Genomic DNA, 16,839 nt, shown 5'->3' on the forward strand with positions numbered 1-16,839 from the left:
GAAAGCTAGACTAGGAACCATGGAGAGCAGCTGCCCCAGACAGGAACAACTCCATCTGACACAACTTCAAATCCACATGGAAGACCTGTGTGTGTGAGTGAATTAGTCACACACTTCTATGAAGACTTGCTTTCCTGAGCTGTGGTTTATTACACAAGTAGGACTCATTGTCATAGTCGAAAGGATCTTTTCCTGGCTTCTAGTATGGTCCAGACTCAGTCCTCCTCCAATCCTTACTTCTCATAGGATAAACTGAAGCTCAGACGTGTTGAGTAAGGTGAGTCCTAAGGGATTGGAAATTAAGGTTCTGTCAGATGCCAGTGCCTACTAAAGGGCCTAGCACATGCTTTCAAAGCAGGCACCCTAAATTCCTTCTCAGCAGTGAACCCCATCTGCACAAAGTTCATAGAGAGTCTTGCAGAGTAGATCACCAGGGGACACCACTGTGACATTCAGCTAGGCGTCCCATGCCACCAAGGTTAAGTGGCACCAAGTTCCCCGGGGAACCATGTCACCAGCTCCCTGTTCTGTGGTACTAGCCTCACTCACCCAGCACCTCTTGCTTATCTCTTCCAGAAAATTCCTTTGACTCCCACCTGTTTAACAATGTGAGAGGCTAACCATGAGGAAAAATCCTTGTCAATATAAGGAGTCAACTTGGCTGCTCTAGCTAAGGTTGTTTGTGAGACAATGGTTGGGAAGGAGGTCAGGGCTCACAGAAGTAAGGGTGTCATGGCAGGACCTGTGCCCCTGGCCTTCAGAGAGAGGACTAGCATCCCACCTTACAGATGAGCTACCTGAGGGGAAAAAAAGAGGCCAAAGGATCCCAATTTCAGATAATGGAGGAAGCACGCCGCATTAAGGACTACTAGCAAGACCACTGGAGAGCCACCCAGAGCACACCCTCTTGTTACCTGTGTGTGTGTGTCCTGACTGGAATCTGAGGCATGCAAATGGAAAAGATGGCTGCTCCGACGAATGACTCTCGCTCTGTCTGTAAATAAAAAATACAAGCCCGGGCCAGTTTGTCTGATGGCTTCTGTCCTGATACTTAATTTTATTTCATGACACAGAGGAGAGTAGGGGAGGAGAAGTCAACTTCTGTCCAAGTACATGCTCATTGGTTAACACCCTGAGGGGGAAATGACTGAAAAGAACTTAATTCAAAAAAGTCCTTTAGGCACACAGCAGCTTGTAACCAGTAAGAGCCAGACACACACACAGAGACATCAATAAATAATCAGCCGGGTTAGACTTTTAAACAGGGATCCCAGCCTCACCATCCAAAGGTAAACTGCATTGCGTCCTTCCTGCTAGCCTCCAAGCAGTAGGCTGGGACAGTATGATGATTGCTAATACAGCCTGACTTCTTCCTAAGAACTAATCTCTCTCTCTCTCCCTCCCTCCCTCCCTCCCTCTCTCCCTCCCTCCCTTCCTCTCTCTCTATCCCTCCCCTTCCTTTTCCTCTCCCCTTCCTCTCCCTTTCCCTGTCCTCCACTCTCTCTCTCCTTCCCTCCCTCCCTCCCTCTATACTCATAATATGAACATCTTCACCCTCCAGCTGGAATAAAGTAGGCTTTGGAGCAGGGAGAAGGCACTGCTCCTGGTGCAGACTCTGTACCAGAAACACGCCTTCCCAACATTCAAGGATTCCCATGCCTCCCCTAGGACTGATGTCATACTTTCTGTCAGATGGGTCATGTTTCTGACGGTGCCCACAGTAAGCTAGGTGACCTGATCTCACTGCCAGGGGTATGGATCTGTCTTTGTGACAGGGAACAAGTGCTTTCCTGGGTGGGATTTAGTCTTCCCTTTCCTCCCAGGCTGGGGCTCCACACTGCCCTGGGTTGCCATGGGCCAGGAGACCCCAGGGCATCCATCACCTGTCTTCAAGTGTTTTATGAGGCTGTCTGGGAACCAAAGAGCCAGCAAGGGGGGGTATGGAGCTGTGGTCCCTTTCCACCTTAAGCACTGTATCTTTCTGCTTGTCCTTTTCTTCCAGACTGTTGACACTTTATCCCTCTGAAAGCAAGCTGACTTATATGCTTTCTTTGGTGGGCTGGGCAAAGGATTCTTAAGCAAAGTGTTCTTTCTCTACCTGAGAGCAAAGGCAACCATGTCTGACAGGCCTCTTTCCTGGGGTTCCTGGTGGTGATGTGATACCTAATGGGTGAGATGAAATTCTGAGGTCGACATGCAGGTTTGCACAGTAGGGCAGCAGGTTTGGTGAGCTCAGCCCAGGATATTTACCAAGAGGAGCTTTGGCTGGCCCAGCTCAGCGGAGCTGTGCAGCGAGTTTGTGTCCACCCCATTGCCAAGAGCCAGTGCCCCCCAAAAGACAGAGCACTCATGTTTATTAATATTAACCAAATGCTGAAACAACAGCAAGTTGTATGTGATAGGTTAAAGAAAATACAGGATTTAAATAAATGGTAACCTGTTCCATTCAGTGTTTTAAAACATGTCTACTAGAAATATTAAGATCATATGCATTGTTTTGATTAAATTTCTGTTTTATATCTCAATATCATACCAGCCCTCTCATCTGTGGGGGAGGGCATACTTACCAAGCCAATAACAATATTCCTCCCTTCTCATTTCAGAGTAGTATTTACGGTGTAGTATAAACATATAAAACATGGCACACACATATAAACATGTGTTTAAACACACATTTAAGCATGGTTTAAATTGCCCAGCACCTCAGAAAGAGCTGAGTTCCCCATTCTGACATGTCCTGACCCTGATCAGAGTTCCGTAGTCTCTGTTGAACTTTAATTTTTATTTTGAGAGATTATGAAAAGCTCAGGAAACACTGCCGACCACACAGCAGACATTGTGTTTGCAAGCTGCCGTTGTGCATTGTTATCAAGTCTGTTTACTTCTCCTAAGGAAAGTGAGACTCCCTCATCGGTGAAGCTGGAGCTGCCTTTCAGGGGTGGGCAAACTGAAACCTAGGAGCCTGGCTAGAATTCTGCTTTAAGGCAGTAGTGTGATCACAAGACACAGCAGGGACATTAGTCACTTAGCAGGTTCCGGGCCTGGGTCAGTACTGCAGAGGTCCTCAAAGGGAATACACATGTAGGGAAGAATTGACAGATTATAAAATAAGCTGTGGTCTAGCCTGAGCTAACTTCTGAATAAAGCTTGACCCCTATTTGTGAAAAGGTTGTGAAAGATCAGTCACAGTGGAGACCAAAGAGGCTGACAGAACCAAGCAAGCTCACAGCTCCAGCAGTCTCAGAGCCTAGATAGGCACCTGGGTCTCCAACTCAGGGCCGAATCTAAGCCAGGCTTGCCTGTGCCCTGCAGCATCACCTGAGCCATTCCCCTGTCTGCATCAGTCAACACAGGATGGGAAGTGGAGCTGTGGGTTGGGCCATGAGCTAAGCAGGCACCCAGCAGTGAGCTACAGCTCTGGCGTGTCTCAAGTTGTCCAGGCTGGCCTTGAACCTACTCTGTAGCCTAGACAGCTCTTCAGCTTGCAGATTCCCCAACGTCAGTCTCCTAAACAGCTGGGACTACACACCAGCATGCCCAGCCCCAGCCCTAGCTCAGAAACAGGCATGGACCTGTTCCCCAGAGGGAAGCCCCTCCCCCTTTGATGTCACACATGGTTTGGCTGCTGACGGGTCTTTTGGGTGTTTCTTGAGAGAAAGGCAGGCTCACTGCCCGTACGCAGCTGCTGAGGAAGGAGATGAGGCCTGGACCACATCGGAGCCAAACTTTGTCTTTTAGAAACTCTCTACTAAGAATTAATCTTTATTCTTTTTGAAGATTCTTACTAAGTACTTAATAACAGGATTTTCTCAGTGTTTCTGAGCCCACTTCAATGACAATAATACCCCCTCTATCCCTGGACATTTTGATGAGTTTCAGCTAATAATGGGTTCTACTATGATGACTCTCTCCAGTGGCCAGAACCAATGTTGCAGGGAGGGCCTTTAAAGAGATGTGGGAAGATAGAAGGAAGCCTGACATATTCTTTTAAAAGCAAACACTTGAGAAATTTGGTCCAAATACGGGTTAACCCAACCAAGGACTCAAGGTGAGACACCCACCCTATTTGGTTAAGCGGCCATCAGTCAATTCCGCCCTACCCACACCCCCATGGCCCTCATCACATGCAAGGCCCTAATGCAGACTGTAGCTCCACCTTTCCCTAAGTCCATAAACTCCTGAACACAGCTGGGCCTCTCCCCTGGTTCACCTGCCTAACTCAGCATTCTGCCCAGGAAGCATTTGCAATTTTTTCTGTGGAATAAATAATAATGACAACAACTCAATGAAGATATACTCTCCTTGCTAGGAAAAAGTCTTCATGCCAAGCAGAGCAGGTGGGCTGTGGTATAGATCGTCCCTGCCCCCAATGCATCCATGTACTGTAACGCCAAAAGGACAGTCGACAGTGTGTGTGTGTGTGTGTGTGTGTGTGTGTGTAAGGCCGAGGGAGAAGCACATGCCTCTTCTTATAAACACACAGCAAGGCAGATGTGTGCCCAGGACAATCCAGAGAAAATGCGCCTTGCAAAGGCTGCCGAGAAATCCACAAACAAGGGATTTCCTGGGGGAAGGAGCAGCAGGTAATGGGATCTGCGAATTTCTCCTCCTGATAACTACATCACAGACCAAGTCCGAGGAGACCATGCCTTCCTATTGAAGCCTTATTTAAATACCGCCACTGGTTTCAGGCGGCAGTGGCTGTGGTATTGGCTGGCTTCATTTGTTCTCCCAATCCTTTATAAAACACTTGAGGAAGAACAGACAGCCCGCATCTCTATGGGAGCAGGGGACGCCTCACAGGGATTTTTCTTCCCCAGATGTGCCTTCCTCAATTCTGATCAGTGGCCTTCAACTGAGCCAAATAAGCAGAGCAAACAAGAGTGCTGCCTCTTTAAAAGAGCGAGAACGCCATCTGAGGCACGGAGATGCTTTGTCTCCACTGTCCATCAGACTCTTTCTGAGGACAAGCACCCAGTGGAAGAGGCCATCGCTGTGGCTGCCTGGGTGACAATGGCCACATAGCATCCCTGTTTATTAGTAGGCTCTCTCCCAGAATTGTTTCCAGGTACCCAGGTCTGGGGGCGGGAGGGGGCGGTTATCGAACGCCCATCCTTCCATCAGCTCAGGCATCCAGGCAGTCGTGTATCCCACCAAACCCCACCCCGAGGCCTGTCATTGCGGTCAATGAGTACTTACTGAGCAGCTGTTATTTACCAAGTGCTGTGCCCAGTGCTGGAAATATAAATAGAACATCGGCCTGGTCGGAGGCTCCGTGGAGCACACAGCCTCAGGAGGGAAATAACGCTGTGAACCAGAGAATCGCCCCAATACATGGTTATTCAATGTGATGAAGTCCTGTGGGTTGAAACCAAGAACATTTTACGAAGAGTTAAAAGTATCTGTTTCCCGTCCCCCCCCCCCCCTGCCTCCTCTGAAAGAGGTCTGAGAGAGAAATAGCTTCAGCTCAGTGAGAAGCAGAAATCCTTTCCTTGGAGTCTCGCCAACTGTATTCGCTTCCTGGGAGGTCTTTAGTTTTCATACAATACCTGGAAGAGTCATAAACTCTTCTTTTAAGGCGTATAGACCTTTTGGATAGTTCTGGGATTTTCTAGGAAGTGTGTGTCCACGGTGGGTGGGGTTGGGGACTAGGGACAGAGAGGCAGAGTCTGGGTCAGAGCTGGGTGAATATCTGGGAGGCTGTGTGGGCACGCCCCTGGGTAGGGCTAGTGGCTTAGGAAGGGAACAGAGCTAGATCAGTTTGTGCAGCTGGGGCCAGCCCAGTCTGCTTGGCCCTGGTCAGTCCTCTGGATCTAGAGTCATTTTTATGAGCAACTGTCTCTTTTTTTTTCCTCTTTGAAAATATTGGTGGATGAAAATGAAATTTCAGCTGTGTGTGCCTTGGCATTGATTTTTCTATCTGTGATAACACACCCAGGCATACCTTCTTTGATATCAAGAGGATAAAATGTCCCTAACAGGGGGCTCTCCATCCCTGGTAATGGATAAAGCCTGTTTATGAGGTGTCATTTATTCCACAATAGACAGTAAATAAAAGCCGTTTCAAGCTTGGGTTAAATCAAAGCTCGTTCAGGATTTCAGCAGATTTGCAAGTCACCTCAGGGACCTCGGCAGCTCCCTTTGCTTTCCCTCTTGCAGTAGGCTCTGCCCTCTCCGTGGCCTCCTCCCCTCCTCTCCTCTCCTCTCCTCTCCTCTCCTCTCCTCTCCTCTCCTCTCCTCTCCTCTCCTCTCCTCTCCTCTCCGCAATGCCCTGGCCCCTGGCTGATTTGGAAAGAATACTGGCCTGGCTAAGGACCCAGCTGTGTGCCATGAAAACTTTCTGCCTTCCGTTTGCAGAATAAAGACTTTGAAAGATAGCAAGAAATTGGCATACTACAAACAAAAGACAGAACAGAAAAAAAAAGAAAGAAAGAAAGAAAGAAAACCAGGAATATGAGCTGCAAACTGGAAGCAGGGAGAACCTCTGGGTTGGCAGATACTTCAAGTCATATGAAGGCAGTTTCTCTCACCTCCCCTGGACCAAGAGAGACTTGGCTCACCTTCACCTTGAGCTCCCATGGGCTCAGACACCTTATCTGGTGAGTTCACCTTAGACCTGTTCTGGCCAATGGAGTATGATCAAAAGGGGCGGAGAGTTGACTTTCTGCAGACATCTCTTAGTAAGCACCCTTACTGTGAGTCAGGCAGGGTGGCATACCCCTGTAATCTTGACACTGGCAAGACTATCGCTGAAGGTAGTATGTGTAGATGGGCTCATGGTTGAAGGCTGCCCTGGGCTATGTGGTAAGACACTCAAAACAAAAACAAAATCCTTTGTTACAAAGGCCCAAGGTCATCAGAACTGGGCAAAGTTGCTGGAGCATCGTCCTTCCGAGGTTTGCTGCCTAGTGCGGAAAAATATTGTTTCTGTTCTGGGACACCTACATGGTGAACTCGCAAAGATACAGGAGCTCAAAGGAGAGATCAGACTGAGCTGGGGATTCTGGGAAAAGCTTTGGGGTGGGTGGGGTACACCCCCTTCCCCCCGTTGGTCGGTGGGTGAGACTCAGGATTCAGACACATTAGGATCTCAGCCTCTGGTACTGAGGAGTTAGAAGGTAGGGCCTTCCTCTCCCGTGAGGTGAGCTAAGGAGAGTGCATGGTGTCAGATGGGGAGAACTTCCATTCAGATGCTAAGGCTGAGTTGATGATGTGGTGAAGACCAGCCCACTGAGATCAAACCGGAAGTGCCTGTGGCTACACCTGAAACCGGTGTGGATAGGGACCCTATTCTAGGAGGCAGCTCAAGCTGCCCAGTTCTTGATCCCTTCACCTCCCTGAACTTTCACCTACCCTCGGTGATCGGTGATGTATGTGTGATCGGTGATCAGTGATTTACGTCTGCCACACCCTTTCAGTTTGTCTTGCATGGGAGAAATGACTGCCGTTCTCACTTTGCAGATCCAGATTCAATGAGGTCCGCTACACGCCAGGACTTAAAAGGTCTTCCCTGAACCCAGGGCTTTGCACTCACCAACTTCTGTTCAGGCTCTACCCCTGCTGTCATCCATCAGTGCAGGACCCCCTAGGTGGAGAGAGCTAGGGAGAGGAACCGCTTGGGTCTGCAGCTCGGGAGCCACTCCTAGATTCCTAGGGCAGCTACAGAGGACTGCAGCAGTCAGGGATTCTGGAGGAATGATAAAAGAAAGGGGGCGGGGTGAGAGGGGAAAGGCGACCAGGGGAAACAAAGGGAAGAAGGGGGGTGAGCCTGGCCCCCTCGGCAGGCACCTCGAACCCCTGCTACCGCCTCTCATTTCCCCTGAAAGTGGGCCTGGGTGCGTTCTGTTACAGTTAGCGTCCTGTCAGAGGTTTCATTAGGACCCAGGTTTTGATTTATAACCCTTTCTGCAAAACTGTGCTCCTGGCTGAAAACTGGCATCCGAGGTCTTGGGCCACAAGAACCATTTCTACAGAAGACATGCAAGGCCTGGTTTGGGGGTGGGGGAGGTGGGGAACCTAAAATAAACGGAAGCCTGAAGCAAGCTTGGACTCCGGAAGGAATATCCGGAGGGGAGGGGGTCTTCGTCTGATGCATTTTTGTAAAACTTCGCAAAGCCGGTTCAGGAAGCCGTCCTTTGAAGAACCTCCTTGTAAGCATCGTTATGAATAATAATGAATAATAACCATGACGCTAATGATCATAGCGCTGACTCCCTTGTTGGGTGATGCTTCGATTACTGCACGACTTCCAGGTGCCTGGTCTCCCTGACAGAGCAGTTCCGAGGAGGTCAGGAAGACATTATTATTATTATGCCGGTTTTGCAAATGACAGAGCTGAGAGCCCAGTGCTGTGCATTGGGCACGGGCCTCACCTGTAGCCCCAGTCGCAACAAAACAAAGTCTTCCTGCGTGCAGCTCAGCTTTCCCCGCCTTTATTTTCAAGGAGTACGCATCACTGCAAACAGGTCCCATTTTAAGCCACATGAGGCTTGGAGGGAAGAAATGTGAAAATAAAAATGCTTTTTAATATAGGCATCATTATTACAATTGTTATTGCAAGAAGTCTATTTAGAGCAGCCTAAAAACTTAAAAACTGATTAATATTTTTAGAGCATTAGAATGTACATATTTTTTCAAATATGAATGATTTGAAATAATCATAATCATTACCATCCCTTCCATTAGCATGTTGCTTTGTACATAATTTCCCATAAATTAGCATATTTGTTGCTCAGTTGCCCCCATTTTACAGATGAGGAGATGGAGGTTCAATACCTTAACAGCAAATTGAACTGCTTGAGACTCATACCCAGCAAGCTTCCTACCCAGCACTTAGGTAAATAGTGACTGAGCGGATTGTTGGGAGGCCCAGCTGCACTCTGTCAGTGACACCATCAAGAAGAGAGTCAGATAGCAAATCCAGTCACTGTCTGGACAGCTGCTCCAGGGAGAGTCCCCTTAAGTTTGGCATAGGGAGCTCAGCCTTGCCTCTGTTCCTGCCTGCCCCCCTGCTGGAGTCTGTCCCATGAAGTCCTGCCCCGGGAGTCAGGGCAGGGGGGCTTCCTTTCTCCCACTGAGCGCAGAGTCCGGCTGTCACTATGTTGTTATTTATGACTCTCCCTTGCCCAATGAGTGGCCTCCAAGGGGCCCAGCCTGGGCCTGCTGTCTGGCCACACTTGTCACACGTCATTAGATGTTTGGTTGCTGCTGACCCCTCTGCCATCTGGCTGAATGGCCTCAGGGTGAGGGGAGGCAGGCAGCCGGCTCCCTGGGCAGCCCGTGTCTGCCCTGTTGGAGAAATGAAAGGGTTTCAGGGCTGTTTGCTGAGCAAAGAAGGAGAGAGAGAAAGAATCTCTCTTAAAAGAGCTTTTGTCTTTGCCACCACTGCCCTTTAGGGTCAGGGGACTCCTGCTGGGGAGCTGTCCTCTGCTAGTTCTTAGCAGCATGCCTGGTTTCCATCTTCAATATGCAGGTTCCACTCCTGTCCCAGATCTAGCAACCAAAATCATTCCAGACACCACTGAATTGTTGGGGGGCGGGGAGGGGAGATGGACAAAAATCACTGTCTTTGGGAACTGCTGGCCATCCCTAATTGTGAGATGAATCCAGAAGTGGGGAGCGTATGATGTGACCGTGACCCACCGGCATGTTCCCAAGCTGCAGACATTTATTGGGTTGTAGAAAGATGGCAGGGGATTCCTGTCCCCACTGCGGGTGGAGAAAGGGGGTGTGATTGGCTCAAGGGCGCTCAGCAGGAAAGTGGAAGAGCTGGGTTTGGAAGCTGATTGTTCCAAAGCTTTGGTGCCTGCCGGGCTTTATCAAGGTTCTGGGTCCTGGTTCACCAGCTGAGGACTTGGCCAGGCCAGCTGTTCAGCCTCTGTTTTCTGGCTGCACACTGAGTGTGGAACCAAGGCTGTTTGAATCATGTTCTCCTACTGTCTCCATGACCCACACCTGTTTCTCTGTCCTTGCTTTCCCTGGGCCTCCCCTCTATATATCCTGAGGCAAACCCTTCTCTCTACTGATTTACCAAACCCACAGAATCCAGGAAAGTGGGAGGAGCTTGGTGCCTCTCCTTGTGGAAACCTTAGAAGATCCTCAGCAGAGAAACCCAGAACAACGCCGTGCTCTAAGATATCTGTCACGTACCAGGTGGATAGAGGACTTCGGGGGCACAGTATTTCCCAGCTTATACAAACTAGGAGATCCAGTCTCTATAATCGTTGGAATTTAAAAAATGCTCAAATTAAAAAAAAAAAAACAACAACAACATGGCAGCTATTGCTACTTTTAACAGCCGCCTACACATCTTTAAGCATAAGTTACTCCAGGTCCCTCTCTGGAAACGAGTGGCTACTTTCTGAGCATCTTTCGTGCTTGTTGTAGAAAACAAGCTGGTCCCAAGAGAACCTGTCTCCAGATGCGCATCGTGTGGACTCTAGAGGGAGCATTAAATGGTTTTATATATGAGCTTAAAACCATTCCAACCATGTACCAGAACCTGGGGATAATGACTCCACCAGACCCCCTTCCCAAAATTGTACGTCCACTTGCTGTCTAGTACACCGGGAGTTTCTGGTCTCATTCCAGGTGCAAGTTATAGACAAGGGTCTGCCTCGGGGTATCCACCATGTTCTTGGACTTTTCCCCTTTGGTGTGGGGTAACATCACTGAGTTTCGGTCTCCACGAGCAACCCTGGATTCTCTGGTATTATCAAACATGCCGGTTTCTTTCTAACCTCCATTCAGAATACACACACTTCCCTTAACATACCCTGCCCCAGAGAAATACATAACACATCAAGAAGCATAGGCAGAGACAGAAAGGGGTCGGCATTCCTACCAGACAGCGACAAATGACTAGGAGCTGCCTGCCTTTTCTACTGTCCCTAAGCCAGATTCTTCGAAACAAGGTTTGGTTGCTGCTGTTGCTAATTCATATCTGAGTGGGTCTTGTTCATAGCCATGTTTGGGTGTAAGGTCGAATGTACTTTGCAATATCCAGGCACAGGGAGGCTGACTTGACTGGGGTCAGGCCAGAGGTGTTACATACATGAATGGGGCTGGGGAGGGATGGAAAGGACTATGTTCTGGGCAGGCACAGGAGCTAATGGGGCTGAAGTATATTTGGATGAAGTATATTTTGTTTGGCTGTGAGGTTTCTGTATTTTGGAGGGGGTTGTTTGTTTTGGTGTATGTGTGTGTGTGTGTGTGAGAGAGAGAGAGAGGGGGGGGGGACAGACAGACAGACAGACAGACAGACAGACACAGACAGACACAGAGGCAGACAGAGACAGACAGAGACAGAGACAGACACCAAGATAGACACAGAGAGACACAGAGAGAGAACTCATATCACTATATAGCTCCAGCTGGATTTGAACTTAAGTTTCTCCTGACCTGGCCTCCTACACAAGGGAACTATATGCCTGTGCCTTCCTGCTAGGCTTTCCCTGTTAGGTTAGATTGTTGTCTGAGTAGAAGTTCAATATTTGCTGTCACATGGCAGCAGGCAAGACGGGAGAGGCAAAGAGAAAGACTTGAAATCAAGAACATTCCTTCAGCCTCTGCCCCACCATGCCTCTGCTTGCCCAGTGACCCCTGAATGTTGCCCCAACCCCAGGGACTTCAAATCAGCACAGGGTTTAATTAAGTGCTGTCTTGTGGTTGGCAATGCTAATGTTAAGACATGGCGCTCCACCTTCTCCTGCAAACTGTACATGTCTCAGCACACCACCAGTGCCATCAGCTTCTCAGATGGAGTCACACACCCTTGTGACATGGAAAGAGAGACTGAGAGTGGATGAGGCATGGACAGGGGGAAATAATTGAGACCCAGAAAGATGACATCACTTGCCCAAGCCCTCAAATCAACTCACTCATAAAATCTGGGACCCACTCGGGCTGTAAGACTTTGCCAGAAAACAGCATACAAAGGGATCAGGCCCTGGCAACTGCCACACACCCCCCAACAACCTTCAAGCAAGATCCTCTACAGTGCAGGCACCTGTGGGTGCACACAGCGCCTGACCTATGATGTAGGAACAGGAGGGGCACACAGGGCTGAAATCCCCTCAGTAGGATCCCACCCCATAAAAACAAGCCAGGGCTGCCAATTTCCATTTTCATTGGTGTAGCTGGTGCTTAGTTATCCAGAAGCTTTATTTAAGGGCTGACCTCTGACCGGGCCTGTCACTCCAGTAGCAGGAGCCTGATAGCCACTGGAAATCAATAGCCAGTATGAAGGTCATGTCCTAGAAAAACTGGGGCTATCAATGTGTCAGTTCCAATGAAAGATTATAACCAACTAACAGAGAAGTTTATCTGTGGCCAGGAGCTCATCTGAGCAGATTGCTGTGGACCATATACTGCAACATACACTCTCATACAAACACAAAGTCGGATGCCACTGGGCAGGTACGTACACATGTATGTGTGTGTTTATGAAATATGGCACATGCGCAGAGAAAGAATAGCTGTGCTGTTTTGCACTGTGAAGAGACATGTAAATGTACATATGTATGCATTTCTGCAGGGGTGGGCATGCAGAGTTTTTCAAGTGCAAATAACATGTTGTATAACTGCACATATGCTTTCATATGCATAGGTATGTTTACTCAAATTTATATGTACACACACATACACATGTGGGTGTTAAACACATGTGTACAAGTAAGTGCATGTATGTATGTGACTGTTGTGCAAATGCCAATGTGTTTGCTATATGGGAATGAGTGTGTACTTGTGTGTGCAGGGGTGTGCAAGTCAGTTAAGCACATATGGCAGTGTATGTGTGCACTGTATATATATTCCCGTCCATGCCTGTTGGTATCTGTGTGTTACTCCATATACATGCTGGATTCTTGTCTCCTATCGCTACCACTGAGTTGAGAGGCCTCATGATATTTCTCCACACTCTGAACTTTGTTATGGTTTGAAATTCAAATGCCCTTCACAGGCTGACTGCTCTGTCCCCATGTGATAGAACAATTGGAGGATATTCTGGTGGCTTTGAGAAAGTGGGCCACTGGGAGTGGGTCACTGAGAATATGCTATCCCTAATTATTTCCTGTATTCTACCCTCTGTTTTCTAGTCCAGCATGGTGCAAACCTCGTTGCTCTACCATACCCTCACGGTCTACAAAGGACCAAACCTTCTGAAGCCTGAGAAAATACAAATTTTCCGTCCTCTAAGTTGTCTGTGTTAAGAGGTTCCATCTACGCTGACAGAAAAGCTAATACCAGCTTCAATTTCCTCAAGGGTAGCATGAAGAAATTTCAAAGATGCTAGGGTATCTCCTGTCCCTTCTTGCTTTGTAAACATAAAGTTCAAAGTTAGCTCTCTTCTCTAGGCCTCAGTTTTTTCAGCTGTTAATTGGGTCTTGTCTCTTAGAAATAAAAAAAGGGCAGAGAAAAAAGCTAGTCTCCTGTCTTTCTATCTTTCACTCTTGGCATCAAACTTTCTGTGGTTCCAACAGGGCAAGAGCCAGTCATTGGTTTGTTTATTCAGTGAACCTTTAGTGACAAATTCCAGCACCTCAGTGCCAGGCTCAAGTGACTGAGCTGAAGGCTTAAGGCAACAAAGCAAAAGCCCTTGCCTAAGGTCTCATGCATCTGACGGGTAGAGAGTGAGTTGATGTTTGAACAGAGGTATGGACTCTAACCAAACTCAGTATGGGTGACAGGACCTAACAGGGCATCCTTAAATCTAGGGTTAAGAGTTGGCCTGCATGTCTCCAAGTGCATTGTGACTGTGTGAAATTCTTATTAAGAGTCTGTGGAATCCTGACCTTTGGGAGAAACCCAACACTACACATCTGAAATCAGAGATTCAACATTAGTGAGTTTGGGGGAGACCCTGGAATCTAAGAAGGGAGAAGGGACTGTCCCGGGTTACAGCCCAAAGTTCCTGGCCAGTGCTGTTGCACACTGGAATTTGAAGCTGAATTCCAGGCTAATTCTCATTTCTAGTCCAGCTTGGTAAGAAGCCAGAACTCCTGACTGTCTCAATGATCTTACCTTGTTTCATCATAGTTTGTAGACGTGAACTCTGACCCTATCATAATGTGTTCTACCTATGGGTTTAAGCCTCTATCAAGAGGACCTTAATTCTTCACCTGATTATCCTCCAATCCCAATTATTCCTCCCGCCAGTCACCTTCCATTAATCAAAAGCTCTTCTAGTCTTGGGTCCTAGACATCCACCAGGGAAGAAAATTTTCTGGTTAACACATACTATAAATTAACATAAATATTCATATATATATACATAGCATATATATGTATACATATGACTATTTTATATACTATTTATATATGTTATAAATGACTGCAGCTGTGTCTCTCCTACTTCGGTGGTTGACTAATTCCTTATAAAATATAAATGATTGACAGGCAGTTCTCCAATTATGCTTGTATTGACAAAGCACACAGAAGACAGACCACTCATAGACTTCCACAATCCCCTCCCTTGATTGCAAGAGGTTTAGGTTTTCTCTGGGTTCAGTGTTATAGGAACTTCTGGCCTTATCAAAGTTATTTAACCTTTCTGAGCATCAAATACCTCGATTGGGAAATAAGGATCACTATTGAACCCCACAGTATCAGGTAAGAATTAGCCAGGCCAACAAAAGGCTGATTCTGGATGCTTCATAAATGTCCCAGGCATGGAGGCTCTGGGGCTTGTTTAGAAGCACTGTCCAGAGAGTTAGGTCATCCCAAGAGCTCAGCATCTTCTGATGGAGCTGTAAAGTCCCTGTAAGTCTGCACCAATTCACTCAGCACCAGATGTCCTAAGCAGACGGCCAAGCTTTGGGAGCAGAGGCATTGGGAAGAAGCTAGTGGGCAGGTGCCTAGGGACCAGTGGCCACATGGGATATGTCACAGAAAATTGCTGTCCTGGGGGTGTATGTCAGTGAACAGCAGCCTCTTCACTATGACTTCCCAGATCTGAGTGGCTGGAGCAACATTAGGTATGGTGCTCTGAAGAGGTATGGAGTCCCTACCCAGCTTGGGCTCTCTGGACATGACCTCTGCTTTGTGGCTTCACACCTGTGTTTGCAGGGAGGGGACCACTGTGCTTCTTGTAGAAACCCAGGCAGAGTGGGTACTGGGGGTACAGGCTTGTAAACTCACCACATGAGAGGCAAAGACAAGACTACCATTAGTTTTGAGCTAACCTGGACTACACAGCAGACCTCAACCACATGGCTTTTCTTCCTGCAGATGCTTATCAAGGGTCAGCATATGGTAGTCTCTTAAGTGTGAGGACCAGGGATGGGCAGACTAGAAGCCACACCCTCCAACATCAGTATCCAGAGGGGACAGACAGCACCAGGTACTCCTTGCTGTACATAGTAGAGAGTTGTAGGCATAGCTCCATCTCGGGGTGACTGCTATTCAGGAAGACATTTCCTTCTATTACAGTGACTGCTGTGTAGAATTCATAATACACAATCCAAATATAGCATCAGAGGGAAATGGGCTGTTTACAAAACATAATACATATTACTTACTTGGATACCTCCCACAGGATTTGATAGAGTGTTACATCCAGCCTTTGGGATGAACTAAGGAGACCACACCTCCCCTCCGGCCTCTGAGCTGGAGAGAACCTTGGAGTTAAGAATATAGCAGAGGCTTCAAACTTTCTTCCTGTAACTTGGTTATAAGCTCCTCCTCCTCCTGCTCCTCCTCCTCCTGCTCCTCCTCCTCCTCCTGCTCCTCCTCCTGCTCCTCCTCCTCCTCTTCCTCTTCCTTCTCCTCCTTCTTTTCTTCCCACCTCTCCTTCCTCTTCTATCTGCCGGCCCACTAAATTTCCTAACTCTAGAGTCTGACAGAGGACACAGACGGTGCCAGTGAGGACTTAAGTACTTCTCAATATGATGTGGTACAGACTGTAAGAGCTGTGGCGTTCGGAGGGGACTGAAAAGGGCTAGCGTAACTGAGGGGAAGTTGGTCAGAGGAAACACCGGCTCTGCCTAACTCAGGCACAGAGCTTTTGAGAAGTTTCACTTAGACCAGTGCCCTGAAGTGGCCAGTGCTGTTTAAGAGTGACCTGGTATTGATGGAACTCTCTTCAGAGCGTCATACTCAGACAGGGCGGAGAAGGTGGGAAAGAGCAACACTGAGCACACAGTCACACACATCACTGAAGTACAACCGTGACGGGGAAGAAAACTGGGGTCCGTGAGCTGGATCAACAGGGTGAGCTGATGTTATGTTATCCCTGAGATCAGCGAAGACTTCCTGGTGGAAACAACTTAAACTGATGTCCAAAGGAAGAATAGACATAGGTCAGATCCAAGGAGAGCAAAAAGTTTCCAAGCAGGGGCCTGCACTAAGAGCCTCTCTGTAGCTTCCTCTGCTACAGCATCCGGGTGGCAATCCCAGCAAATCCCATCCCTCATCTTTATGCCTCTGTTATTGAAGCCATAGTTTATTCACAGTGTGGAGTCCCTCACTTTCCAGACAGCGGCTGAGATTCCTATAGCTGCCTGGGTTCCCCTGCACTCTGAGGCAGATTAGAATACATACAAGCACCGGGGTTCCACTGGCAATGTCCCTCTCCTGGTATTGCTGTAGGTGGGTATAATACAGTGGCTGCAATCTCCTTTGCATCTCCTTTACTGCCTGGGCAGGTGACCATGTGGCCAGTTTTGTTCAGGACAGTCCAAGATCACCCACACGGCTAGAGTATGGTGCTCAAATTTCAATATGTCCCCGTTGGAGCAAGAAAAATCTATGTGTACTGCAATTCTGTGTTGCAAAGAAATGCAATGGGAGGGACGACACTGCTAGATAGACTGGTGTTCTATTTGATAAGTCCTAGTTCCTTGC

At 48.0% G+C, this 16,839-nt stretch overlaps 1 long non-coding RNA gene across 1 annotated transcript; it reads right to left on the bottom strand.

Moving 5' to 3' along the window:
- Positions 1-923: 923 nt before the first annotated feature.
- Positions 924-15,645, bottom strand: LOC127664062 (uncharacterized). Its single transcript, XR_007973093.1, has 3 exons — positions 15,516-15,645; positions 5,200-5,358; positions 924-994 (listed from the first exon to the last, which is right to left on the bottom strand). It is a non-coding gene; the product is annotated as an uncharacterized LOC127664062 (long non-coding RNA).
- Positions 15,646-16,839: the final 1,194 nt, after the last annotated feature.

The sequence above is a fragment of the Apodemus sylvaticus genome, chromosome 13 (genome assembly GCF_947179515.1).
Source record: "Apodemus sylvaticus chromosome 13, mApoSyl1.1, whole genome shotgun sequence".
In the NCBI taxonomy this organism is placed as follows: domain Eukaryota; kingdom Metazoa; phylum Chordata; class Mammalia; order Rodentia; family Muridae; genus Apodemus; species Apodemus sylvaticus.